The sequence below is a fragment of the Solenopsis invicta genome, chromosome 1 (assembly GCF_016802725.1).
Source record: "Solenopsis invicta isolate M01_SB chromosome 1, UNIL_Sinv_3.0, whole genome shotgun sequence".
Taxonomy (NCBI): domain Eukaryota; kingdom Metazoa; phylum Arthropoda; class Insecta; order Hymenoptera; family Formicidae; genus Solenopsis; species Solenopsis invicta.
The window spans coordinates 30469843-30497216 of NC_052664.1; the positions used below are offsets into that span (position 1 = coordinate 30469843).

Sequence of the window (27374 nt, forward strand, 5' to 3'; positions counted from 1 at the left end):
GTTCATTAACAGCTGCATTTTACGGTAGTGCGTCAAACTAAGCATCTCCAATGCCGACGATTGACGCTTGCCGAGAGAAGATGCACGTAATTTCGCCGCGGCGTGGAACCAGTCGTAACTGAATGTAACTAGCGTTGTAAAACGCCCGGTAAAATCTCGCGGTTGGCCATTTTCATAGCGCGTAAACCGTTTTATAGGATAGAAGCGCAACGAAAAGCCGTGCGGACGATGGGCTTTCGGTGCGCGCATTCTCGGTGAGCTCGCGAGCGTAAAGTGGCCGAGGGGAAGCGCGTAATTAGGGCTCGCCGCGGTAAAACTGACAAGTACACGTCAATTAGTGCAACGGTAACCGGCTCTGCGGTTACCGCCGTCTCATCGCGGAGGGACAATTTCAAAAAAAAGAAGGAAAGAACGATCTGTCCGATACGCCACTTTACTCTCTTCTTCGTAATCCGCGTGCGTTCTCGCAATAAGTTACTGACGATTTAACACGAAACTAATATTCGCAAACGGTAGACAAGCATGGATGGGAAATTCGGAGGAACACACAAGATAATTTTTTCTTACAAGTCTGTTTGACGAATATTTGTAGCCTTATTGTATGGTCTGGATTTATTTATTTGAGATTTTAGTCTAACATGCACGAAAAGAGGTTTCACTAAAATATCTAAAAATTTAGCTGGATGCACTTCTGATAAATAATTTTGTTAGGCCATCAAAACAATTATGTTCGATTCTCAAACTGAATCGCTAGAATGTCAAAATTTTTTGCAGCATTGCTCATGATGCTTGAACATCCGTCACAATTATTTTGATGGTCCAATAAAATTATTTTCTGATCTGTATTTAGCTAAAAATATTTAGATACTTTAACAAAATCAATCTTTCCATGTAAATATCATCGTTAATGACTTTTGAAGTTTAACTGTAGTAAATGAATGTAAACAGAAATAATTTTCTAAAAATTTTTTCTCGCTTTATATAATTTAAGATATTGTAAAAGATTATTTATTATAATGTAAATGTCATCTCTCTAAGTATTTTTCGGAATAAATTTCACTCATTAAAGGCCTAATCGATATTGTTTACAGAAATAATTTTCTCACGTTCTTTTAAGAAGCCTATAATTCTTAAAACATAAATTTAATGTGCTATAATGACACGAAACGATTTTACACATGATTGTTCGATTGTATAATTTTCTCAGCACAGAAAACCTGTACTAATGCAAGATGATTTCATAGAGTTCGCTAATGCTCATCATGTTTCCGAGGTAGTTTTGCTTCTTAATTGCAAGTCATTAAAGGCCTAACGTGCCAGTATTTAACCCGCAACGCGCGTTATATTATTGCGGAACAAATCCAAGTTGTCAGAAAACAAATTGCGAGACTTTTATTTTTATCTCAACACAATGACGATGTCTATATGATTCACTATAGACACTGATGCATGCTCTCATTATACTACTGCGTACGGTTTACGAGATGCGATACGATCAGTGCCCTTCACAAATCCGGAATGAATCATCGAGATATCGTGCCAAAGTCAGTTTCTACAAGAAAATAATTTTTGATATATGTACAAGTTTCTCGGAGAACAAAATGTGTGCATCGTAAAACGACAGTGGAATCAAACTTACTTTCGTAATCTCGCGCGTACAACTTTGAAAATCAATTCCCATTTCGCTGTCACGTTCGCGTCGAATAAGAAAAAAAAAAATGTAATAGAAAATCATAATACTTTAATAATTCATAGCCGAAAGAATGCGATAAATGTTTAGCGAAAGCGAAAGACACAACTTCCGCGTCCTCACCTAGCAGCACGGTACTAAAACGCGGCTTATGCGAGTTCACCTTAATAGAGAACGATAACGTCGGAGTGAGCGTATGATGCTAAACTGTTATATTCTCATCGTTTTTCCTATGTCTGCCTTAATCATTACTGAAGATGTATTTTCTTGTTTAAGAAACGACAATGTTGGCGATTAAATCCCATGCAACGCTTTCGTTATCCAAAAAAAAAGTAAAATAATTAAAGGAAATAATAAAGACGTAAAAGTTTCAGACAGTCATCAAATTGTTAGCAAACGAAGAAAATAAAAATATAAAATATAAGAATTGACAGCGTCACATCACATGGTTTATAACATTTTACTTTAATCCGCGAAAATAAAAACTTTGAACATGAAACCTGCAAAAATTATATAACGCATAATAAATAATCTTGCGAAATTTTTTATCTTACTTTGTTATTTATACAAAGAAGAATCAGAGAATATTAAAATGTCAGCGCTGATAAGAGATTACCGTTTTTAATAACAACAGTTTAATGATGTCACGTAACTGTACTGTGCCTCGAGATCCGAAGAATATCGCTCCGTTTTCTCGGAAACGCCCGATGGGAAAGAAATTATGGAAATGCTCCGATAAGACAACAAGCTTAATTGCACCAAGTTTGCTACGAACTGGGGGAAACGAACCATACAACAGTTAGACGGAAAACAGAATTGACTATTGTTGCGATAATTGCGAGAAATTATGTTACCTGCGGAACTGATTACTACCTACAATGGTAACAATAGCGCGCGCGATAGTACGTTTGTTCGTTATACACGTAGCGCTTGTTTAATGTGAAATACGTACATATAAGTACACGTATAATTGCATATCACAGTGCACAAGCAATAAAATCATTTTCGTCGATAGATGAAAGTAATTAAGGGCTGCAAAATAATTTCACGAAAATGTATAATCACATAAAGAGCAGTGCAACGTACGTTTTAAATCAAATTTTCATGCGTTACCAAAAATCAGTTCTCTCTCTCTCTCTCTCTCTCTCTCTGCCGTGTCACAAAACATATTAAAACGTATTATTAATGATAATTATTGTCGGAACAGCATGAACAGAGGTAATTTAAACGTTTCGTGATTTTAAAATAATTGATTAATTACAAGCCATTTACGTAGCGTTATATAAACGCACTATGGACTTTCACGGTATTACAATAAAGATTAATATCTGCAAAGTTTCGCGTATCTTCCATGTAATTTTCACACATAAGAAAATGGTGGCTTACGTCACCGACGCACGCACGTCGAGTAATGTTAAATACGCAAGTGTGATTATGAGAGGGAAAGAGAGAGAGAGAAAGGGAAAGAGCGAGGTAGATTTTCCACCTGCAAAAGAATAATATACCGGACAATGTAAATTATACCGCTGTAACAAAAATGCAAGCAACGATGGAGCGATTAAGCAATTTTAGCGGGCGGCAACCCCGCGAGGCACGGAACAATCACTATAAGAACGTGACACAGCTGTCACTTGAATCATTTACATACTTTTACATACGTTATGAGAATGCCAGACGCATTACTGCAACTTGCTTCTTTGTAACGTAAGCAAAGTAACTGCATTGTTATCGTCATCGCTATGCCTTATTTTATGTGTCATTTTTTTATCCCTGAAGCATAAAATGCACGTTACGTAAGCAATACATGAACAAACTCTGCAACAATTCTGTTTTCTGCCCAAGCATTTGCTCAAAATCAATTTAACGAAACGTCGCGAGCTTCGCTTTCTTTCCGTTACCAACAGTTATTCTCAGTTTTACATTTTTGTAGCAATATCATTAAGACGAGATACAAATCGACGTCCTTGATAATCGAATGATATCATTTTTCTAACACGGTGATAATGCGATTTGAACAATAATTTTAACAGGTTAGCAGCAAACTAATTCCCAGGATAACATTAATGACGTCCGCGTTTGTCGTGCCAGTCGTTCACCTGGCCGAGTATTCGTGCGTATTATTGCGTATCGTACTTAGGCAGCTTGGCGTAATTGTAATCACGCTAATGCATCTTGTTGTAGCACGTCCCGACGCGATGCATTGCGTTGCAACCATATCGTCTACGGTACGTGCACTGGATGACAACGAGACGCTTTCGAGATCGTTTCACGCGATAATGATAGCGTGCTGCACATGCACCCAGACAATAGATGGATGTGCAAGAGTGATCAATAGGTCAATGCGAGAGAAAATTAGCCATTCGTCCATTCCTTTTTTTTCTCTCTACGTGTTTAGCGATGCGTTCACATTGAAATTATTCTTGGACACATCTAATATATGTGCATAATTTAAGGCACAGTTATTAATGTACGTACTGAAAGTAATACTAATGTATAACGTATATATATTTTTTTCTTCTCTTATTTTGATTAATCTTATCTCTACGTGAGGTACGATGTGTCACGCAAGCGCCACACACACATACACACACACACATACTATTCGCATAATTAAAAATTTATAATCTTTTAATGCAATTGAGATTAGTTATTTACATTATTTAGAGCGCGCGGACACATTTGCTTCGTAACAAAAGTAAATTCTCTCTCTCTCTCTCTCTCTCTCTCTCTCTCTCTCTCTCTCTCTCCCCATATCGCCGTGACCATTGTCACGCTGCAAATCTGTCGATCAATAAAAACGTGAATAATGCATTTCCATTGCGCATTTCTCATTACTAGTGAAAAAAACTCTAGTTGGTAACTCTTCCTTGTGAACTTGCGAACTCGCACTTGGCATCTCTGATTAAACACGATTTAATAAGTCCGTAACGTTGTACTCCAATCAACATACTATTATGTTACACTTAAGCGCAGCGATCGGCGCAAGATTTCGAGATAGAACGTATAATTTTACTTTTAATCATTATCGCGCGTAACGAGGCGCGTCAAGTTTAGGTGCGCAATAATAGCGCAGCAATAGAGCGCGCGGTTCAAGCGGCGCACTTCGTAATCATCGTCATCATCGGCCAGCTTATTATTATCGTTACCTTCGCGCTTACCATAGCGCGGATAGCTAGAAGGAGGATTAAAGCAGAAATATCCACAATGCTGCGACGGGCGAGGTAAAAAAAAAAAGCGCCTCGAAATATCAGGCACACGAGATGGAAGGTTGCAGCACGCGCGCGAGCTTCGAAACAACATGTTACATAGACGCCATAATCTTCTCACTGGCTTATGTCTTATTGTCTTTCATCGAACAAAGGCAGAAATTAATAATCACGAGACAGAACAATGCACGTGACCCGTCATGTGCATCCGCGATGCGTAACGAGACACGCGGAGCTAAAACCGGGAATAACAACGCTGAATCAGACAACGTTGTATCATCCCGCGCGTCGCGTCGGCTTTACTTCTTTTGTTATCTCCCGTCTCGCAGACTTTTTCTTATCACATTTCATCACTGACTTTTATATGACTGAGAAATACGCTGAGACTACGAAAAGCGTCGTCGATATCCAAGGCCTGATAAGACCAAAAATAATTATGTGCAGAAACGTATCTTTCTCATTACTTTTATCATCTTTTGCAATTCAATTGGCATCAAAAATCTGAATAAAAACTTTCATAATGTTCAGTATCAAGATTCAGTATTCTACCGCGAGAACTATATTTATCGCTAAAACTGAGAAGAGGATCGTTAAACGTTTCGTTTTTTTCCTCCTATCCGGCGTTGAGTACGAAGAAAGAGGAATGTTTAAAGAATGACATAATGCCTTTAACACGTCATGCTGCGCTACGACATTCATGAAATAGTAGCATTAGGATTCTATGCGACATCATATACGATTGCGATCACCGCGCGCGCATCACCGCCTTGCTCATTATCATTATCATTTTCACGCCTTAGTGGCCCGAGGAAAGTCAAGAGCAGGCGTGAATGAAGTCATCTTCGCTGATGCATCGATGCTTATCCCGGCAGCAGCTTCCTTAAGGTTGACTCAATCCGTTTACCGTATTACCTGGCGCACCCTCGTCAGGAGAAGGACTGTGCGCTAGAAAAGCCGGGCGCAGAGAAAAAAAGGAATTCAACGACGCGTGAACTACCAATGCATTGTTATCGGTAAATTCGTGATCTCGAATCGGATCTAAAATCGAATGCTATGACAGATCAATCTCTCCAATTATTCATACTAGGCAGACAAACCCGTTGTTTACATTGTTCACGCTAAGAGAGAAAGAACAAGACCTATCATGTTGGCTTTAGAAGCACGTGTCATTCGAATTTCAACACTAATGTTTCATGTAGAGGAAATGAGAAGATATATCGATGCCGTGTGAAATATTTATAGGCAAATAAACAATTCTTCCTTTCTTAATGATTAAAAATGTACAAACGATAGATTAAGTTATTTTAGTAAATAATTATTTCTAAAATGTATATTGCCCTGTTTTTCCGTAGGGTAGATTATGAAAACTTAAATTTACGAACGAGACGATTAAAAACATAAGGAGGAATGACATTGACAAATATACGCGGAGAAAGGATTAGCCAAAGGGTTACTCAACGAAGATAAAATATAGCTATGGCAGCTAAGATGTATCCTTAAAATAGGGATAGCTAAAGTCGTTACTAAAACGTAACGGCTACAGTAAAAAATATTCGCTGCTGGAATCAAATGTATGTGGCAGCGTCCCATAAATTGTGATTAAAATGCACGGTTTTACGAGTGTAAGATACTGAGAAATCGCTACCACTTTCGTAGCTATTCGTGTTAAAATACGCTTTTAATTTTAGATAAAGTTGTGTCTCACGGTAAATGTATTTTATCTTTAATAACCAACTTATTCTAGCAATGATGGAAAAATTCGAATTAGCTACTGACATTTAGCTAATATTTCAAAGTCATTTCGTATAAGTATAAACTATAAACACTTGAAAAATACACTACTTATTTTATTATTGTAATAAGAGATTGATCCATCATTCGCCTTTAATATTGATTTTATTTTTGTTTGGAGTATATCATGCAATGCTTAGTCACCAGTACAATGTTATATTCTTCTAGGAAATCATCTTTACGAGATATTGGAGAATATTTAAGAAATATTGGTAGAGAAAATTTGTTTTTTTTTTACTTTGCTCTTCAAAACTGCTCACAATGATTCAATAATGTTTGAGTTATACAGTTATGTTGGCTGGAAAAAAAATCAAAGTTTTGAAGAACAGAGGACAATTTTGAAAAATTTCTTCCTCGAGCATCGCTTATATAATCAATTGAATTGAAGTACAACATTCCATTGATAACTATTCTACCATTGTATGGCTTTATTCCAACAGGGATAGAACTTTTGTCAAAGACAAAGGGTAAATTAATCTCTTACTAATAAGAAAAAAGCAAGTAACGTATCTCCTAGGCGATTACATTATTTTGTCCATCCCCCGTACGTAGCAATCAATGTGACAAGAAAGAAGTCGATGTTATAAATGACGTAAAACAAGATAATTATATTAACAGCGTCTCGTCTCGAAAGGTCTAATATGCATATGCGAAACTATGCTGCTCGATACTTAACAAAGATCATATCTGCCGATCGCTAACGTTACGAGCATGCCCGCTGAAACTAGCATAATATATTACCGTTAATAACAACATTTGCCGTGGCTATTATTATTCATAAACGCAAAACATCATTCGCGCTGTTTTTCACCCACGCGGCCGATGAATTTATCACAGGATAAGAGGCATTCGTCTTATCCGCGCCGTCCTACGTAACTGCGAGCACAGTATATCAGCGTCTCGGGGTATCGACGTTTTTCCTTCCCGACGTCCAGGTCAATGATGCGCACGCATTTTTATCTCCTGCGGCTAGTTATGGCCCCGGCCGGTATAATAGCGGTTTTAACTACATTCACAAAGTGGCGTAATTTATTGCGCCATTATACTCAGCTAAGGAGCTGCTTGTTGCGAACGACGACGGGCCGACGCGGTGAGGCGCGTGCACGCGGACGTGATTTAAGGTAAGGAGAATGACTACCGTGTCGCTATTATGGCTCATAAGCCCGATCGAAGCGGGTTTCAATCGACGTTCCCCGGATCGCGGATGCCTCGTTTATTCGTTCGGTCGTTCGATGAAAAAGGCCGCGCCGACGTACCCGCGAGAGTCTTGGGACTCTCCGTCGACACGATAAAACTTCCATTACATACAACGAGAAAGTAGATATCATGCGCGAGCATACGAAACCGGGCATGATTTAGTGGTTAATAAAATTGTGACAGCGTGTAATTTATAACAATATACTGAGAAAGCCGCGAGCGAATCTGCCAGACACTTCGGGCGGATGTTACCCGAGTGATTTTTAGGTAGAAAATATCATGTGAACGAAGAGCGAAGCTCTTTGGGATATAGATACACCAAGCTCAATTGTCGTGACTCGCTTTACGCTAATGTATGGCGCTGATCTTCGATCTTGGATATGCATCTACCTAAAAGGATTTAAAAGGAAGAAATATTGTAATCAGCCTTGTAAAATAATTTACCGCTTTTACATCCTCATAGAGAGCCCGTTTTTAGCAAGTTTTATCATTTTCATGTCCAATTCTTGCACTCTCGAGCACGCGTCTATTGCGAAGGAACATGACGAGTATACTCGAGTATGCGTGAGTATTTTTAAATAGATCGCTCGGTTTCAATACTCGTTTTTTAGCTGATGAGTGACAACACGTTAAAACGTTCCTCTTTTACTCGGAATAGGAGGACCAAGTGAAATGCACGCGAATTTCGCCTAACTTTAAATATCTTTTAGTACTTAACTTCCACGAATTCATGGGTAAACGGCACGACGTAATATTCAAATATTCGCGACAGATTTGCATCGAAAATTTCTAGTGTCTTTTTAATGATTTTGTCTTTTTATTATATGACAATGTTGTAATTATAATCTTTACTAAATTATGCGGTTTCAAAATGTGAGTACTAAACAAATATTTTGTATTTGTAGCTAAATTTACATTTTTGCAGCTTGAATTTATACGAAGCACGTTTGTACCATACAAAAATAAACATAAATATGCATTATTCCTACTCGGATGTGCTTGTATGCAACCCGCTTTAATCGCTTATTTTTTTTCTGAAAATGTTCCTGCATTTACGACTTAAAAACGGGGTTATTTTCTTGAGCCAAATATACATTTTCAATACTCAAACTAACCATTCTCGCGGACTAAAAACGATGAAATATTTTTGTAAAAATGTAACAATCATAATCGTTTTTTTAAATCACAAGAACGGTCTTGCAGAGCAAATACACCGAGAAAAAAAGTTTGTTGAAAAAAAAAATATTCAGTCTGATATGTTCAACTAATTATTAAATTGACTCAACAATTATTTATTTGTCCAAAAAAAAGTATATTTTATTCATGTCGATCATTAACATTTTTTTAATCAAGAATTAATTAAATCAACTTATTTAGTTGAACGTATTGGATTAAATATTTTAGTTTGCCAACAAATTTTTTTCTCGGTGTACTTACGCAATGAAATTCTGTAGGCTGCGCGTTTATGTAAAACAGATTTTCCACGAAATACAAAGAGCGTGGCACCTGCATAATATATATCACGAGCTCGTTGCACATCGCCACGTTGTATCGGTTATTTATATAGGATTACACGTCGCCGGGCCAGAGATATTAATTTCGGTCAACGACAGTGACGCGACAGAGCAGTAGCGAAATTGCAGGGAAACGTGCAATTTGCGAGGATTTACGATGTTCTATCAAGCGGCTCGCGCCAGATTGCCGTGTCGCGTCTATATTTAATGCTCGGCCACTCGAAGGCCGACTTCGACTACGAAATGGTTATCTCACCCGCCCTCGAAGCAACCTGCGCAAATAGCACCCTGCCGTCCGCGAATGCGTGCGCGAGCGCAATACGCGCGCACTCCCGGAAAGATTTCGCGATATTATCATACCTGGAGGTCGTTGGTGCACGACGAATCGTCTCGTCAGTAACGTGCGGCCACTTTTCACATTGAACGGTACTTAAAGGCCTGCGCTTATCGTTAAGTGTACAGGTTGCTCTCGAGTGTACACTTACCTCGCTCTCCCTCGTCCTCCCTCCGCCCCACCCGCCCGCGCCCTATCTTTCTCCATACTTTTCTCATTCTCCTTTGCTCCGCGCAGCACGGTGTATACGCACAAGTAATCCGACAAGAGAGCGTGGGAGTCGAGAAAACGCGTTTCCTTCGCGCGTTCCATTTGCGTAAGCTCGTAAACCTCACGATCGAGCTGGCTTGGCGGCGCTTATTAACTCGATCGCCGAACGCGCGCCTATAATGATCACGTCGACGCCTGTAAAATAAATTGCTGACGCGCTCCGCGGTTGTTGTCACGAAAAAAAAAGAAGGAATCTTTTCTTCGACCGCGCCACCCCGATCGTCTATCGCGCCGCACGAGCACCTCTTGGTGCTGCGAAATTGATGAAAGTTTACGGAGATGCGTCGCGACAGCGACGTGAAAAGAAAGCGAACACGTGTCTAGCATTTCACAATTAATTGCAAGCGAGGAAACAAAGATTCTCTGAGGAGGATAAGAAAATATCGATTTCAAGGATCAATTAATTGAAACGAAATCTAACGACGATACTGAAATGTTGATACCTCGCAGATATTTATTATGAAATGCAACTTATTTCCACCGTAGCCGAGATTGCGCGATAACGCATACGTACGGTGAAGTTATTAGGCACAGTTTATTAAGACAGTATTATAAGTCTGATTTATTAATAGTGACAATACGCGGGATAATCATCCATCTACTAATATTAATCATTTCCTTTTGATCAGATAATAAGGCGTAATAGCCTTGTAAGAATGTGATTAAGCATATCGATGTATTCATAAACGATAATACGATGATAGGCATGTATTGTGAAATAATTCAGAGAAAGACTCAGCACTTTTCATAGAGCAATAGAGCATGTTGATTCTCGCTAACGCTTCTATAAAAATAAAAATGCGCGTTTTACAAATAAAATTCATTTATAATCATCACTCGATCGATGAGCATGCTTCGTTAACCGAAATGATTTCAAAAGAGACAGGTATTCATGGTAGCCTTCGGAGAAGAAAGATAGCCATGACTAAATATATATATATATATATTCTTATAAGCACTCACGTCGATTGTATCATTAATATCTTCTAATTGAATGTGTCAAGCTTAATAAATAATAAAATATTAATAAGTTAATTAGCAAAATATTATTTAATTTTATCTCACGTAGACTTAAAAGTACGCGGTAAAATTTAATGTAATGTAACGGAAGCAAATTTCAAGCAGGTATAAAAGCATGTACAAATTAAATTTCATGCATATACTTTTCACTAATAGGTACACACATTAAACGTACTGTACTTGTGTAATTTAAACATACATTGAATTTCGTGTTATTTTTAACCATGTAGACAGAGATTTTGTTTTACAAATTTGATTCTCGTAACAATTACTTGTCGAAATAACGAAATCGCCATAACGAGTTCAATCAAATTAATTACAATAAAATCGAGACTGTATAATACAAATACATATATGCATGAATTCCAGCGAGGTGTGTAAGAATAACTTCTTAGAGAAATATTTTTAAGATTATTGATCATGATAATTAACATCAGGCTTAATTCATGAATTGGATTTTAGACCATGTATGTTGCCTGTATATATTTGTTTTGACCAAAATAAAATTTTGCGTAAATATTGCGGGATATAATTAGTAGCGCGGTAGCGTTGTACGATGCTGATGAACGATACATGAAAAAATGCGGCTGCGAGTAAGCTGCGCCAAGGTCGGGTTGTAAACGTCTACGTTGCTTCAATTAGACTTGCGCGAAGATGGTAAGTAATAATCATTAAAAATTAAATATTTACATCCGTGGGGAACTGCGTTAAAATATTTCTGCGCGTACAAGAAAGAAGGAAGCTGTTTATTATAACCGTGAGATAAGAGCTGAGAGAATGGAATAAAACTTATATAACGTAAATAGCTATACATATGCAATGTTACACACGTAACGAGACAACTATTTACAATTTGTAATTACCGGAAACAACGGTGCGGAACTCCTATACGACTGGATTGCCCATGGTAGTAAAATCGCTGTGTATTGTATAAATCAACCCAAGAATCTTACATGTAATTAGTGACCAATTGTAATTCGCAGGAATTCCAAATTATTTTTTTTACATTTCGACAAAAATTGCTGTTAGTCTCAATCATAAAGTCTTTCAAAATTTCTCACAAAAATTTTGTGTATATTTCTTTGAAAATTTCGATTGCGTTGTGTTTAAATACTCACAAATGACTTCAATAATATTCGAAATGATTCTGGAAGTTTACTGGAAGTTTACTGGAAGTTTAAAAAAATTTGATATACTTTACTGAATCAAGCTTTTTTACAATCAAGCTTTTACAACGTTTACATTTATTACTTTTGTAGATATCATTCAATTACAATAAAACAGTACGTAAACGTGGAATTGAGATTCATGAATATATTCTAAATTTAGTTTCAACCTCATTTGCGAGAATGTGAATGTGCAAATTCCTACATATGTTATGTTTAATTTATATAATTTTGTAATTAATCTATATAATTTTTAAGTTAACACATGACGATCATCCGGCTTATTAGCGAGAACAAGTATTTATAAAACTACCGTAATGTTACATAGTGTAAACAGAGTGATCATCATTTATATTCCAGCTTCTTACTACATGACAAAACTACTTGCAGTAAACAAATTATAAGCTATCGTAAGAAGCATGTAAAGCTCAAAACCGTCAGAAGTAATCCACTTCTATCGACATGAATTAAAAAAAATCGTGCGTAAAACAACTACATACAGCCATCCGATTTTGTGCAAGATAATACGAGACCAGCCATCACTGGCTGAATATTCAGGTGATTATCGCGATTGCTTCGGATCAAAGTTTCAATTACGTACAATTTATCTCCGCTCACTTGTGCATACGCATAATCGAGGAAACATCACTCCAAGAGATAGATTTCAGACCAGTTACGACAAGAGAAATAGTGGCAAATAAGCGAGGTGGACGCATGACGGAAATGACGGTTCTCCAACAAACTAATGCGATCACCGTGCTTCGATTAAATTCTATCCAAGGTTAAATTCGCTCGAGGAATAAGAAGGCTGCGTTATTTTCAAAGTTTACGTAGAGCGATGCTCGACACAATGATATTTAGCAAGTTCAAATAATGTACCTTTTCTCCATAGAATAATTACGTAATTACATAATAAACGAGATATATTTAAAGTGAAACTTTTTTTACTTTATTGGAACTGAGAAACGTTCAATAAATTGTTCTTTTCAAAGAAACTTGCTTAAAATTTAACAAATCTAATATTTGATACGTGTAAATAAAGTCCAATATATATCTTGTAAACATAAAAATCATTTAAAAAAAAAGTCGACGATATATAAGTGAAATCTTCGAATCATCTTTTAACGACTACGTACAATTGATACAAGCGAGATAATATAATTCTTTTGTCGCAATTTTCAATAATAACGTCGAACTACTTCTTTCCCAACTTTGCAATTAACATCTCGATAAAAGAAGAAAAACAAAATTAGCAACCCCCGTTCATTTACATGAGAGAGTAGTTGTCCACGTATAGTCATTAAAATAATGAGCCAAGTCATTTCCTGTAAAATGATATCGGTAATGCCACCCTGGTTTTGCATAACGTGTAGCAGATCTGGAAAAAAAAGGAGGGTGCCGATAAAGATCTTTGAATCTTTGAGCGACAAGCTCGAGTGCGGCGACTTTGACAATTCTCTGTCAATCAACGGCATCCGCTTACATTATTTATTAAACACGTTACTTCCGTTACGGTTGCCTCTATTCCGGGATGTATAATACATATAACTGGAATTATACGCAAACATATAAATGTTCTTAAAAGCAAATTTAAATTTTAGATATAAATTAATTATCGTGTGAAAAATGTTTCAGACTGTCTCACTTCGCTTCAGATGTGAGGTTTTCAAGGATGTTTTGGTTATGCAATACACGAGCTAAAATTTATTGAATTTTAACAACTGAAGGCTTCTCTGGATTTCTTTTTTTTTCTAATCAATAACAAAAAATTTTGGTCGCAAATGCGCGAATTTTAGTCCTGAAACTATAGCTGCAAAGAAGACAACAATAAAAAAATTTGATTTATAATGCTTTTTGCAGTAAAAACTACTATATTTTGCTCAAGTTTTAAATAAATAACTTTTAAACGAATAAGTGAATCTAAATAAATTTTTGCACAAATATTTAAAGTTTTATTAATATATGTGAAAATTTTGATTTAATTGGTAATGCTACTTTCCCATCAAATTTGTAAATAAGTAGAGCAAAACGCGATTTTACATAAGAATTAAAAGTAAACAAAAAATTAAATAACTTAAACCAATAAGTGGATTGTGCTCAAACTTTACAGAGGTATTCAGACGTATACTAGATTATTCTATGAAAATATATTTTTGGCAATGTTTTGTTTGAGATGTGACCCGTACATTCTTCAGAAAGCTGACAGAGCTGATTCTTTCTTTGATTCTTAGAATATTTCAGTTATAATTGAATAAAAGTGATTTTCCTCTGGCGAGAATCAACTAATTCTCTATCACATTTTCCGCATTTTTAAAAATGTCAAAACCGATCGCGTATCGCGTATTATTAATTTCACGACCTTGTTAAGAGTGGTCAGGTGCAACGCGTAGTGACATTGCAAATTTGTGACGTGTCTCCAGAACCGCTCATTATCAGGTGCACCTGAGGCAAAGTCACACGTAACTTATTGGGTATGCTGTTTTCTGGTGCCCGAAACGTCTTTCGAAAAGCGTGACTACCGTCAACGGGCGAGAGACCGGCACCGTCATTATCCTCCTTCCAATTATCGCGAGCTCCCTCGTGTCAATGTGCACGCTTATTCCACGAGCTCGCAAGTACGCACAAGCGGCGCCTTAATCTTCGCACTGCGATCTCGTGGCCGGCTAAATGTCGCGCCCGCTCGATCGCAATTTTCGATCGCGCCTATGTGTCGCCATGTGTCTCGAACGTCCGTACACGTGTACGTACACGCAGCGGCATCTGCGGCCGACGAATACCGAATTTAAAAATCGAGTAATGAACAACCGTTCCTATAGCGTCGCCGAGGCGGGATAAGTGCAAGTTACGCGGTATTCGAACCAATTAGCAAGCGGCAGATTGCTATTTCTACCTTTGCCGTTTCGCGTTTTATCAAAATACAGTCATCTTTTGCCCTGCCACTTAAATCAGCGAAACTAATGAAGAAGATCGTTACAGCAACAGATTGCCGCTGCATTTTTCCCTCGGCGATGCTCTCTAATCGAACGTTCGCGATTAAGCGATATAAGTTATTAACTTGTTGCGGCAGATGGATGAACAATAAGGTACGTATCTATAGTCCGGATAAGGCTCACTTTTGAATTTACTACTCCAAAACACGTTTTACGCTCAAAGTATTATATTATTTTATAATTAATTGTAATGTATTATATTATTTAATTTTTAACTGTAGAAAAATAACAAATATATACATATATATGTTTATGGATATTGATTTTTTGACAAATACATTTTTTAGAAACGTACTAAATAAAGCCCACTGGCCATTCTTATTTATTTGTTACGTAAAATTTGCACCAGAGGATAATCAGAGAAGCTAAAATTGCACCCAAATGCTTAGAAATTTTCAAAGATTAAAAACATGAATTAAGGTAAAATTAAAGTTAATGTGATATTTTATAGTAGAGCGTGAATCCTAAGAAATTTTGTTTTTGTGGACAATAATTTTAAAACTGATTTAAAAGATAAGCTGTTTAGCTCTTTTGTTATTTTCAATTTATTTTTTTCATTCGGGCCTTATTATATTCATAATAAAACTTACAATTTGTTATTTTTTTTTTATTTACATATATTCTATAAAAAATTTATCTCATATTTTGTCTTTGTAAGTGAAATAAAGATTTTATTCTCACTTAATTTATTTCAACATTCCCATAAATATAGTGTTTAAAAAATAAAATTAATTAAGTGGGTCTTATTTTGCTCAGGTACCTTGTGAGATAAAGTTGATCTTACATGTTAACAAATATTATAAATAATATAGATGCAAAACTCTGTACTTGAATATCTTCATTTGCGTACTGGCACACTCTTCACAGTCATCGTAAATAAAATTTATACGTATACCGGCATTACTTAATTTATGCTAAAATACGATTAATCAATTTTTGTGCAACGCTCTTATAAATTACCATTCGAAAAGGTGCTCTCGTTCCCATAATTGTTCTAACCCGCATAGATTGATAACGTCTCGGCGGCACGATGGCGACAGAGAGGAGCTGGACAGGTTTCGCGATTGTGCTGCGCGCTACACGTCGAGGAGGATGGCGCTAATTGGCTCGTCGGCATTTATCCGACAATTATGAATATCGGTCGCCGCGCTCGTAAATAATTCCGCGTCGCGCGTTGTGCGAGTCGATGCGGGTGATCGGAAACGCGCCTGTAACTTCTTGCACGCACCTGTAGCCGATCCATCAAGAGTTGCCGATCGTCGCGCGATAGGAAACGCTCGGACACTGAGCGCCGACGTACCCTGCGGGTATACATCGGAATTTGTTGCTTTAATTACGTCGAACAACGATCTGTATCGGCGGATACATTATGACGAAACGAGACACTCCTCGTCTACCTTTGCGAGTCAAAAGTCTCGCCGACGCACAAGCTCCGCACTTTCATGAATATCTCATAGATAATTGAAAGGGCGCGCGATATTTCGCAGCAACTTCAATATTGTTTTGATGTCTTGGTTAATTGCCACATTGAAATTTCTATATAAAAATGGATGATTTTCTATCAATAGTTCTTAATAAGTATAGTACTTTTTAAATATCGCAATTTTACATAATTATGATGCATGTGAGCGAAATATAAAATATGCAACATTGATAGAAAAAAGTTATCAATTTTTATGAAAATGTGCCAATTAATCAAAACAATTTACTATGAAATTTTATTAGTAATTATTAAGTTCTATTATTTAGTAGAAGCGCGAGCCTTCGATTATCCGGGAGATATTATCGCGCAGACACAAGAAAATTACGGAAGAATATTCAGTATTTGCACAAAGCTCTTTATAAATAGCATTTATCCGTTATCTTCCACATAATTTTAATCCAAACACGCATTATTATATCGTATGATAATCAGCCGATAGGGACGTAAAATCACTATTATAAAGAACGTTTAATAAAATAGCGTGCGCGAGTAATAAAGCCCGCATGTAAATGCTTCGTCCGCAAGTTGTCTCGAGATGCGTAGTACATAAAAACCTATCGTCTGATAACAGTAAAGTATCACGGGTGTTATATAATTAACGACGCGATATGCAATCTGTTTACGTTTCGTCGGCCAAGTTGCCGAACATCTTTCTCAATTTAGATCGTTACCGCCAACGTTATTTATCTGGCGTTTATAAATAAATTGTAACTGAAAAATGCAACAAGCTGTCTGTGCATAAGCCGCATTAGCATTCGATAGTATCGTGTAATGAGCCATCGGTTGTTTTGAACATTATCCATGTGCTTAACTTATTCGCGTATACGCGCGCCGTGGGAAAGGTTTTCTTTTTTAAAAGAAAGGAACGAAAAAAGTATTCCCCCATTTCTTCGTGAATCCTCGCAGCTGCCGCGTGATCGGCATTCCATCGTTTTACACGGTAACACGTCATAGTTTAACCCTTAACGAGACACGTACTACGCACCTTTCACGCATATTGTGACACTAAAAAGCGATGTCATACATAAAATTCGCTCTGGAGCTATAGACACCTGCCCTCTAGTTTTCGATGTTATCATATTTCAATTGGAGAAGAGTAGTAAAACAGCAGATATTATCGTACAGCATGTATATGAAAAAAATTGACGTAAACCTAACAGCACTATTCATGCAATTAGTAACGGCAATCAGTAGTAATGCAATTGTTCATGAACGATTTCTGATTGATAATTTTTGTAGAACATACATGCTATCCGAAATCACAACCATTTGCTATAACAGAAAACGAGAAAAAAAGATGATAAAATATAATAGAATAAACATAATTAAAATTGAAAAAGAGTCAACAGTCATAGCGGATTTTGGTGTTTCACAATTTTTAATAATTTTTCATATGATTTCATGGACATTTTCTAATTCTTCAAACAATGTGCCATTAATTTCAGTTTTTAAGGCAGCTCGCAAATCGAATCAGATTAATAAAATCACAATATTGAATTATAATTAATTTAATTATTAATTTTCATGTCTGTATTTCAACAAAATCCTTCATTCAGTGCAGCTATAATCTTTTCATCGCAATGCTTAAAAAATAGTGTCTCTATAATTTTATCTTTAAATTTTTGAAATAGACAAATATTAAAAAGAGCGTAGCGCACACTTCAATTTATTCATAACGATGACGGAATCTGGAAATTCTAGTTCACATTAGAATATAAAACGTCGTACGTGAAACGTTAACGTGCAATACACTCAAGTCGCTTTCATGATGCCGCTGCTAAAGCTTAAAACGGAAGCAAATGCCTCTTTGCATTCATGCCAGCCATTGTCCGGTACTGCGCAGAATGATGCGTTCTAACGGACCAGGGTTCGCCATCAACGCGTTTCATCGCGCATTCCATGCATCGATCGAATTCAAAAGACTTGCCGCCGCAGTAGACGGAGACCGTTAGAGGCGTCGCCGTGTAATTGAAGTCTCCGGCTATCGCGCCAGTAACGTCTAAAATGCGTTCCGTAAAAAACTTATTTGGTATTGACAAGCTCACGATGAGCAACGCGAGTCTCCATTACGAGTCTTGCGTTCCTGATCACGATCTATATTTTTTTCTCGCAAATAGATAATTTTCAAGAGTTTGAATAAACATGAAATTAACTGCGACTCTATACACTTTGCCGGTTTCACTGATTACATCCTCGACTGGAGAAGAAGAGCATTTTCTACAGCCTAATTTCATTTTAATCGCATCCAACAAGAAATTTACTTAAGTTCCCGTTGTACGCGTACGTACTCTACGTTCTTACCTTTGTGAATAACACTATAGGAAATTACCGGTCTGTCTACATAAAATAAGAGTTATTTAATTTCACATTATCTTAAAATAAAAGTTGCAACCGACTAACTTTTCTCTATCACAATTGAATCTACTATCTCTTTTCTTTGCTCGAAGCAATACGTGTATTTTAATAAAGCGCGTAACAACGAGGACTTAATTCGTCAGAGTCTCCATTTTTAAGACTTTATATGTGTAACGAAATAAGGTAATTCCGATATATACGTCGTATCGGAAATTTAACTTAACAAACTTTATTTACTATATTTAAGAAAAATGAACTGTGCCAATAAAAATTGTTTACTAATATTAAAAAAATTAGAAATACAAAATATTTATTTTTTTATATTATAAAAAACTTAAAAAAAAAAACCTTGCATTTTTGCTAATATTACATAAAAAATGGTGGAATTTATAGCCACTCATGAGTGGAACGATTAAATTGGACAAAGAATGCAAGAGCTATTAAGCATTTATATTTTCGCGTCTCCATCCTTTGCTATATGTATATTGGAATAATCAATAAATTTTACACTTCCTGCAGAAAGAGTAATAATTTTACGTAAATTGTATTACATTGCGCTAATCATAACATTGACAAATTAATTCAACTCAACTTACAAAATGCCAGAGTTATCCTATAATTTGCAATCAAAGTTGCATAGAAATTTTTACTATGGAAAAAATAAAATTTAAATTCAAAGCATCTATCTCTATAAAATAATTCTCCTGATTGATGCAGAACAAATTATCTAAATTCGGAATCGAGATCATTAATTTGAAGATGAAATATCGACTTCGCAAACGCGAGTGTAATTGTCCGGTGACCGTATGGAAGCGCAGTGCGTTCCTCCTCGGTGACCTCCGCGCGTCTACCTCTTCGATTCCTAGCTGTGCCCCTTGTCGCTTCCCGTCTTTGTCCAGAGGGACTAGGATAGATGCGGAATGTTATCTCTCGGCTTAAGCGGTTTACGGCGGTTTTCGATAATAAAACAAACGACCGGCACGACCGGCGCGGCAGCAGCAGCGAGGCAAAATGACGGAGTCTGCTATTACAGAAAATTTTATTAACGAGCCGATCCCGGAAGACAAAGCCGCGATGCAGCGTGTGCCGCAGTGCGTAAATCAACGGCGCTGGTTCGATCATTAAGCCTCTCTTTCTTGGCACCGGGACTATCTTCGCTGCCAGCCAGCAGCATCGTAATGCGCCACCTCGTATTGTTTTCTTTACGCGTGCAGTTGCACGCGATCGGTTTTTTACGCGCGCTCGTAATGGCTCACCTCCGCGATGCTTCTCGCGCGTGCTCCGAACCATTTTCTTCTTTCTCAAGAGGCGGAAAATCGCTGAGCGCCTGCTTTACTCGGATAATGCATCCGGCCACTTTTATTAATCCATTTCGAACAAAGAACCGTTCCCCCCCCCCCTTCACTAAAGACGAATCAACATCAGAATTAATGATTTCTGATGGAAAGAAAAAAATGAGAGGAGAACAACGTTAAAAAGGCAACGTACGGTTAATTCTTGCGCCGCTTCAGATCCTTGCATAAATCCACAATGTAAATTACTATTTATTCTAAATATATTTTTCAGATGGTATCTTGAAAATAATTTGGAATTCTTTTAGAGATAAATTTCCGATTTAGCGTATACACGTAGAACGAAACTCAGGGAGAAGATCTGAATCCAGGCGGAAAAAGCAGATCCTCATTGTCGATACGTATGTATATCGCGAGGCAAAGTATCCCGGTACAAGTTATTTCCCTATCGGAACTCGCACTTCCATGTAATCCGAATCGCACGCGGTCTCTAAGAGAATAACAAACGAGCGAGAGGCATAATTTGCAGCAATATCTCATCCCGTTTAATTTCTGACCCCCCCGTCCTCCCGCCTCTCGGTTCTCCCGATCGGCACACACTAAATATCCATTTGAGTATCGCTCCGTATACGCATGCCTCTAATTATCTCTCCACGAGGCCGCTCTCGAATTCCTACGTCTCTCTTTTGCAGGAGTCGGAGCTTAAATTCTCATCAGGAGGTTCCAGACGGCGGATCCGCTTTTGGGGTCGCGATAAAAAAAAAGCATAATTCAATAGGCGCTATCTGGGTAACAACAACCTGTCGGTCAGATCGGGATCCCGATCATTTCGGTAGCGGGCCGCTTCTTTTCTCCTTCCTCTCCTGCCTCCGCCGCGCGTCGCTCTTCTTCCCGCATGTGCTCCCGTCGCGTTTCCTCTGCGCTGGCGGCGGCGCGGCGCTCTCCCGCGAGGACCCTCGCGGTCCTCCCGGGCTCCTCGGCAACGATAATTACCTATAATTAGCGAGGCGGCGTACCTACCCGCGGCGATACGTGGTTTTGCGTGTAGTCATTATGCGTTGCACGCTCCTATGCGTACGACTATATTTCTTGCGTACTGACAGCACCGAGACTGCCCACTGCGACTACGACCCTGTGCCGCGGCGTGTGCACGGGACCCCTGCACCGCTATACACCGGGATTCCTAGAGGTCTGACATTCTTATCACAGGTCCTCGATTTTCATTCGGTGGACCGTCGCGCCACCGTGCCGCCGTCCACACGGCGCATATTCACCGATTCACGTAGCGTGAGTCATCGAGACTTTTGACGTCTCGCGAACCGTACGCCTACTCGCGCGAATGAAAGGAGCGAGGAAAAGGGAAGGCTATCGATTTAGTTTATCGAGAGAGATGCGTCTGCTCGCAGAACCACGAGAGGAACGTCTCGTTTGTTCAAGAATTTCAAGAATGCTTTTAGCTTCTCTCTCTTTCTCTCTCTCTACGAATCGTGATTCTTAGTTTAGTCTTAAAAAAAATTTATTCAATTCAAAATTTTATTAAATATTTTTCCAAGATTTCATGTACTGAAAAAAAATGCTTCAATATGAATTGAAACGTAGTTTGATTCAATTAAACATCGAATCACTAATATGTATAGCTGATTCAACTAAACTTTATTCATACAACTATATTTGTTATTGTCTTTACTTTTAATCTTTTTGTTTCATTAACACTGTTATTGAATTAACAAAATATTTCCAATTAGACTTCATGCTGTTGATTCCAAAAACATTTTTCTTCTCCGTGTGAGAGCAAAAGGAAAAATTGATTTACCGGTGGCCGGTCCTAATGTCATAAATGAAATAAAAGGTATGCGTGGATTCTGTGTAAAAGAAGATATTAAAAAATGTTTTATGACAAATTGGCAGGCGGGCCTAGAGAATGCAGCGATCACACGTATGTATAAATCGATTTAAATTCTTTATAAATTAAGGAAATAAAGTACGTCCCTCCCTGACACGTAAATTCACCTCCGACATCGCAGTAACGGGATTGTTACACAAGCTTATTTCTAATCATCTTCGATCTCCGTCTACCTTCCGGCCATACATAGCTCAAAGATCACGCGGCTATAATTAATTACAAATGTCTCTGCGTTGGAGAGATTATTCATAAGTCGATAATATGATCGCGCGTACGTTTACGCCAAGTGAAAGCCATCGTTCGGTGAGATTGAAAAAATTCCGCCTTACTTGAAAAGAAAATACACGTATTATTTGCTGGTTAAAGCGATCTCTTGAGCGATCTCTTCTTCTTTTATAATTTAATTCCAACTTTATTATTTATAAATGTTATCACTTATTGATAAGTTATTTTATCTAGTGCATACATACACTGTAAAAAATAAAATGCTAATTTAACACTTTTGTATGTCCCAGAAAGTCCACTCTAAATTTTAAGTTAAAATAACTCTAAAGTTAAGTTAAAATAACTCTTGTTTTAACTGAATAACTTAAAATAAGAGTTATTTTATCTTAACCTTTGAGTTATTTTAACTTAAAATTTAGAGTGGACTTTCTGGGACATTTTATTTTTTACTGTGTATAAATCTTTTGAACATTTTGTTCCAAGTAGGATCACTTTAACACTCATTTTTGTATACTGTAAATAATAATTAACTTTATCATTTTCATGCATATATTAAAAAATTTTATTTAATAAACAACAGTTCCAATAGTGCAAGTGTCACATTCTTTACTATTTGTGTTCAGATATAGGTATCTTTGCTTGCGATATTATGCATAACTCGATGAAATGTGTATATTTGCACCGAAAGAAATATTATAGAATATTATCAGATAAAGTTTCATTCACCTGTCGGACGCGAATTTAACAGAATTATTGAAGTAAACGTGCATTTTTTTTCTTCACTGTAAAAATACTAAATTATTCCGAAATAATAATTGTACGTTATTATTCTCAAGGTCTCGTTATATTTACGACAGATCCCGGCTTTCTTTTAGAAACGTCCAGTTTCAGTTAATTATCATAAACGGTGATCTATTTATCTCGTGGTTTATGAACCGTCAAATCGATAAAAGCCGCAGAAATGTGAAATCATTTACGCACCGCGCGTTAAATAACAGATATTGCACAGAAAATAAATAATATCACATTCGTGAGAAATCAAACTTATAATTTCACCTGCAATCTGTGAGCGCAATGCGAGTCTGTCAAAAGTGTAATTACTTAAGAAAAAAATAAAATAAATAAAAGAAAACTTTACAAGTTTTCTTTTATTTATTTTATTTTTTCCTTAAGTACAGATATTCAATGAAGAATATCTGTAAACTCGATCATTCGAAATGTCTAAACTAAAAGTGTAATATTCTGCAGAAAGATCATTCTTTTCAAGTAAAACTCAGACGATTGTGAAAACTCCGAGTTGACCTATCAGTCAGCGCCAGCAACGCGTGCACAATTCGAGCGGAGTGACATTTCGCGGACTTAAGAGGCGGTAATATAGAAACTTTCGCGAGTCTCGGTGAGTGAGCGAAACTAGAGAGACGTAAATCTTCGGCGAGTCGGCCTATGCGTTTATTTTCCCTATTCGTCGGTCCGTCTAAAAGGCTAACAGCAATTATGGTGTTTATTGCGCGCCTGTAATCCGGTCGCAGCATGAGTTCCTTCAAAATGAAATCTTGTGGCACCATGATGCAAATGCGTTTAGCAGATATGTTCTCAAAAATGTTATCATCGTGAGGAGTTTATTTCCACAGAGAATAATTTCTTTCAAATATTTATTACATATAAACACACAGTGATGCTCTGTATTCTAATTTCTCATTTTTAGTGTATAAAATATTGCATAAAATATTACTGTTGTTTAAAAATTTTAAATATTGCTCTCTATTTGTGAGTTGATTTCTTTTCTATTTATTCTTTACCATAAATTCTTTACTATATATTTAATTTGGAAATAAGAAATATAAAAAAAAGAAACAAAATAAAAAAAGTATAATTTTTTTCACAAATTTTTCTACTCGAGCTTATAATTTTTCTAGAATATTTATCGATCCAATACAACAAAGTTATTTATTAAATTTATTTTCACTAAGACGAGTGAATTGTTATATTAAAATTCAAAATATTAAAAATAGTAACAAATGTAATACGTTTAAAAACGTAAATTTCGTCGTTATCAATTTCGTCGTTATCCTTGCAAGAACATTACTTTGCCGTATCAAAACGGGAACTTGCATGTAAAACTATCCATCTATGATGCACTTTTTTGCTCGACAGGCCTTTCTCTTGTGCCGCTAGTATACGTAATACCTCACAATAATAAATCGCAATCAACCAAATAGCACTAGTATAATCGATCGTTCACGCAGTACGACGTCGATCACCACGCGTCTTGTGGAAAAGAGAAATCGCGGTAATCAAGATAAATAACGGCGGCATAAATGGGCGACCAAAACGCGATCGAACTAGAAGAGCGGTATGAAAGTTGCACTTGAAATAAACCAGTTCTAATTCCAATCTAATAAACTAATCTATTATAATAATCCAGATACCTAAGTCAGATACCTAAAAGTAAAAATACGAAAAGCTTCCTGAGAAACCTTTCAAATTTTATAAAACTTTCCAATTTATAACAACTTCTCTGAGAAAATTTGTGCACTTTCCAAAACAATACATAAAGTGAAAATATTCTTTCAAGTATCTCATAAATATCTTTTTTCCAACTTTTTAATATGAGGAAAAATATTAAACTTAAACTTTTTCGTTCATACAGAATTTCTACACGAAAAAAAATTTTGTATCGAATCAATAATTTATTGTTTCATAAATAAACAAGAATATAAAATCTTCTTGAAAGAATTTATAATCTCAGACATAATTTATTTACACGAAGAAAATCTTTCTCTTCATGTAAGCAAATTATGTCTGCTTGAGATTATAAATTCTTCCAAGAAGATTTTATATTCTTGCATATATATATGAATTGTTGATTTGATATTAACTTTTTTTCTGTGTAGCAATAAGTATTCCAGTCATTTGTCAAAATTACTTTTTTTCAGAAACAAATGTTGAATCAAGCTTTACTCCATTAGATTAAAGACTTGCAAAATACTTAAACTTTTTCCGCGCAACACTGGTGATTCTTGCACCGGTTAACGCTATTTTCTGCTCCTAATTTCCGAGCGTTCGATTTGATCGCAACGCGCCATTATTAGACCGCAACGCTTGTCGCAGTTTGCGACTACGGAATAGAGAATTAAACGATAGGTTTTGTATTCGCGGCGTGTTTTCTGTACTCCGTTGATCACTGGACAGATTCCAGTGGAGAGACAGGTCAAAGGCGGCACTCGCCAGTGTCCCGTAACTTGTAACAACTCGTTGGAATGCGCCACGATTTGCTGATAGGGATCTCACGTTATTGGCTGAGCGATCTTCTTTAACCGCGTATACGCGGAATGCAAATGTTGAAACGACTGGTCTTATCTGTCAGGATCAACGAAGCATTCAATGACAAATTCAACCAAGTATTAATTTGATCGATACCAGTTTTGTGTATGTAAACGTATGATATTATATTCTTATATCTTGTTAACCCTTAAACACGTAAGTGGGTCTGAGAGACCCCATATGAAGTTTTGAATGCTTGCTATGTGAAGACGGAATGAGATAGGAGGTTTAGACCAAGACGTTAAAAAAGTTTGAAATCTCCTCTTTTGATTGATATGGTTGATCAACTTTTTTGATCAACTAGAATTCGAACGGCACGGCAGCAAAGTTTTGTTAGGGTCAATGCGACCCATATAGTGTGTAAGTGAAACTTTTTTTGTGAATATTTTACATAAAAAAGCTGGACAAAATACGAACAAGTCGGTTTGCGGATGTTACTCGCGTATATTCTATTTAAAGTTGGAATACTATAAAATGCTGTAGAAAAGGGAGTTTTTCCGAAATATATCATGAAACACATCAATTTTCAATTTTAGAAACGATTTAATTAAAAATACCTCATATTCGCCTTGTTACATAAGTACATTTTTTTATAGAAATGACAATGATATAATTTTTTTTGAAAGTATAAATCTTTAGCTTTAGAACGCCATATTGTAAAGTTCTTCAAAGTTTTTTGTTGCAAAGATATGATTTTTTTTTTTTTATGGATTTTTAGATGCTCAAAAATACCTCATATTCTCCATGTTACATAATTATACTTTTTAAAAGGAATGACTTTGCCAAATTTTATTTTGAAAGTGTGACTCTTTAGCTTTAAAACGCCGTATTTGAAAGTCCTTAAACGTTTTTTGTTGCGAAAATATGATTTTTTGAAGGAAAAGTGGATTTTTGACCAATTTCTCATTTCTGCTTAATGGTTTTCCTTTTATAACTTCACAATAAATTGTTTTTCGGCAATGCCGATTCTGCAGTCACACTCCTGAGATTTTGAACTTTTGTTTAAAAAAAATTGTAGAAAAATATTGATTGTAATCAAAGTTATTGTTTCTCAAAGTTGAAAAAGTCTCCCAGACCCAAAAATGTGTTTCCGTATTTTACAGGATGGGTGTGTTTAAGGGTTAAGCTTGCGATGCCTTGAATTATTCAGTGTAATTATTCACAAGAATAATTGATAAATATATGTTTTAAGCAACCATAATCATAACTACAAGTTGTTATCCATTATTAAGCTTGGTCGCATGTATTAAAGTCTCGTTTAAATTTTTCCAAATGACGTGACATCAAAACTCAAGTGAGAAATAATGAGGCAATTTAAGTGATAACGCGTTACACAGATGACATGCGCGGTAGTACATGATCACAAATCACAACCGTAAAAAAAAAAAATCGCGCGTTTGAAAGCTACTTTGACATGCCGGCGATATACCTCGCGACGATTATTTCTCTTAATCGTCCCGCGACGAGGCCCACGTGGTAATTTTAGCATCAGGTTACAGGATATACCCTGCACACAACACGCGCGTTTCCTTCTCGATTCTCGATTTTCTCGTAGGGTGGAGAGGCAGGTGGAGAGGCAGTACGCGCAACATCGAAATAGATTCCCCGCCGTGA

General features: G+C 36.7%; 1 protein-coding gene and 1 long non-coding RNA gene across 3 annotated transcripts in view; one reads left to right on the forward strand and one right to left on the reverse strand.

The window, feature by feature from the left end:
* LOC105208087 (UPF0489 protein C5orf22 homolog) overlaps positions 1–27374 on the reverse strand; it is a 619399-nt gene that overhangs the window by 503224 nt on the left and 88801 nt on the right. The window lies entirely within an intron of this gene.
* The window catches only part of LOC105208085, a 108317-nt gene continuing 85366 nt past the window's right edge, over positions 4424–27374 (forward strand). For both annotated transcript variants that reach the window (XR_005574719.1, XR_005574721.1), the window contains exon 1: positions 4424–7808. This is a non-coding gene — a long non-coding RNA (uncharacterized LOC105208085). The remainder of the gene's footprint in view (positions 7809–27374) is intronic.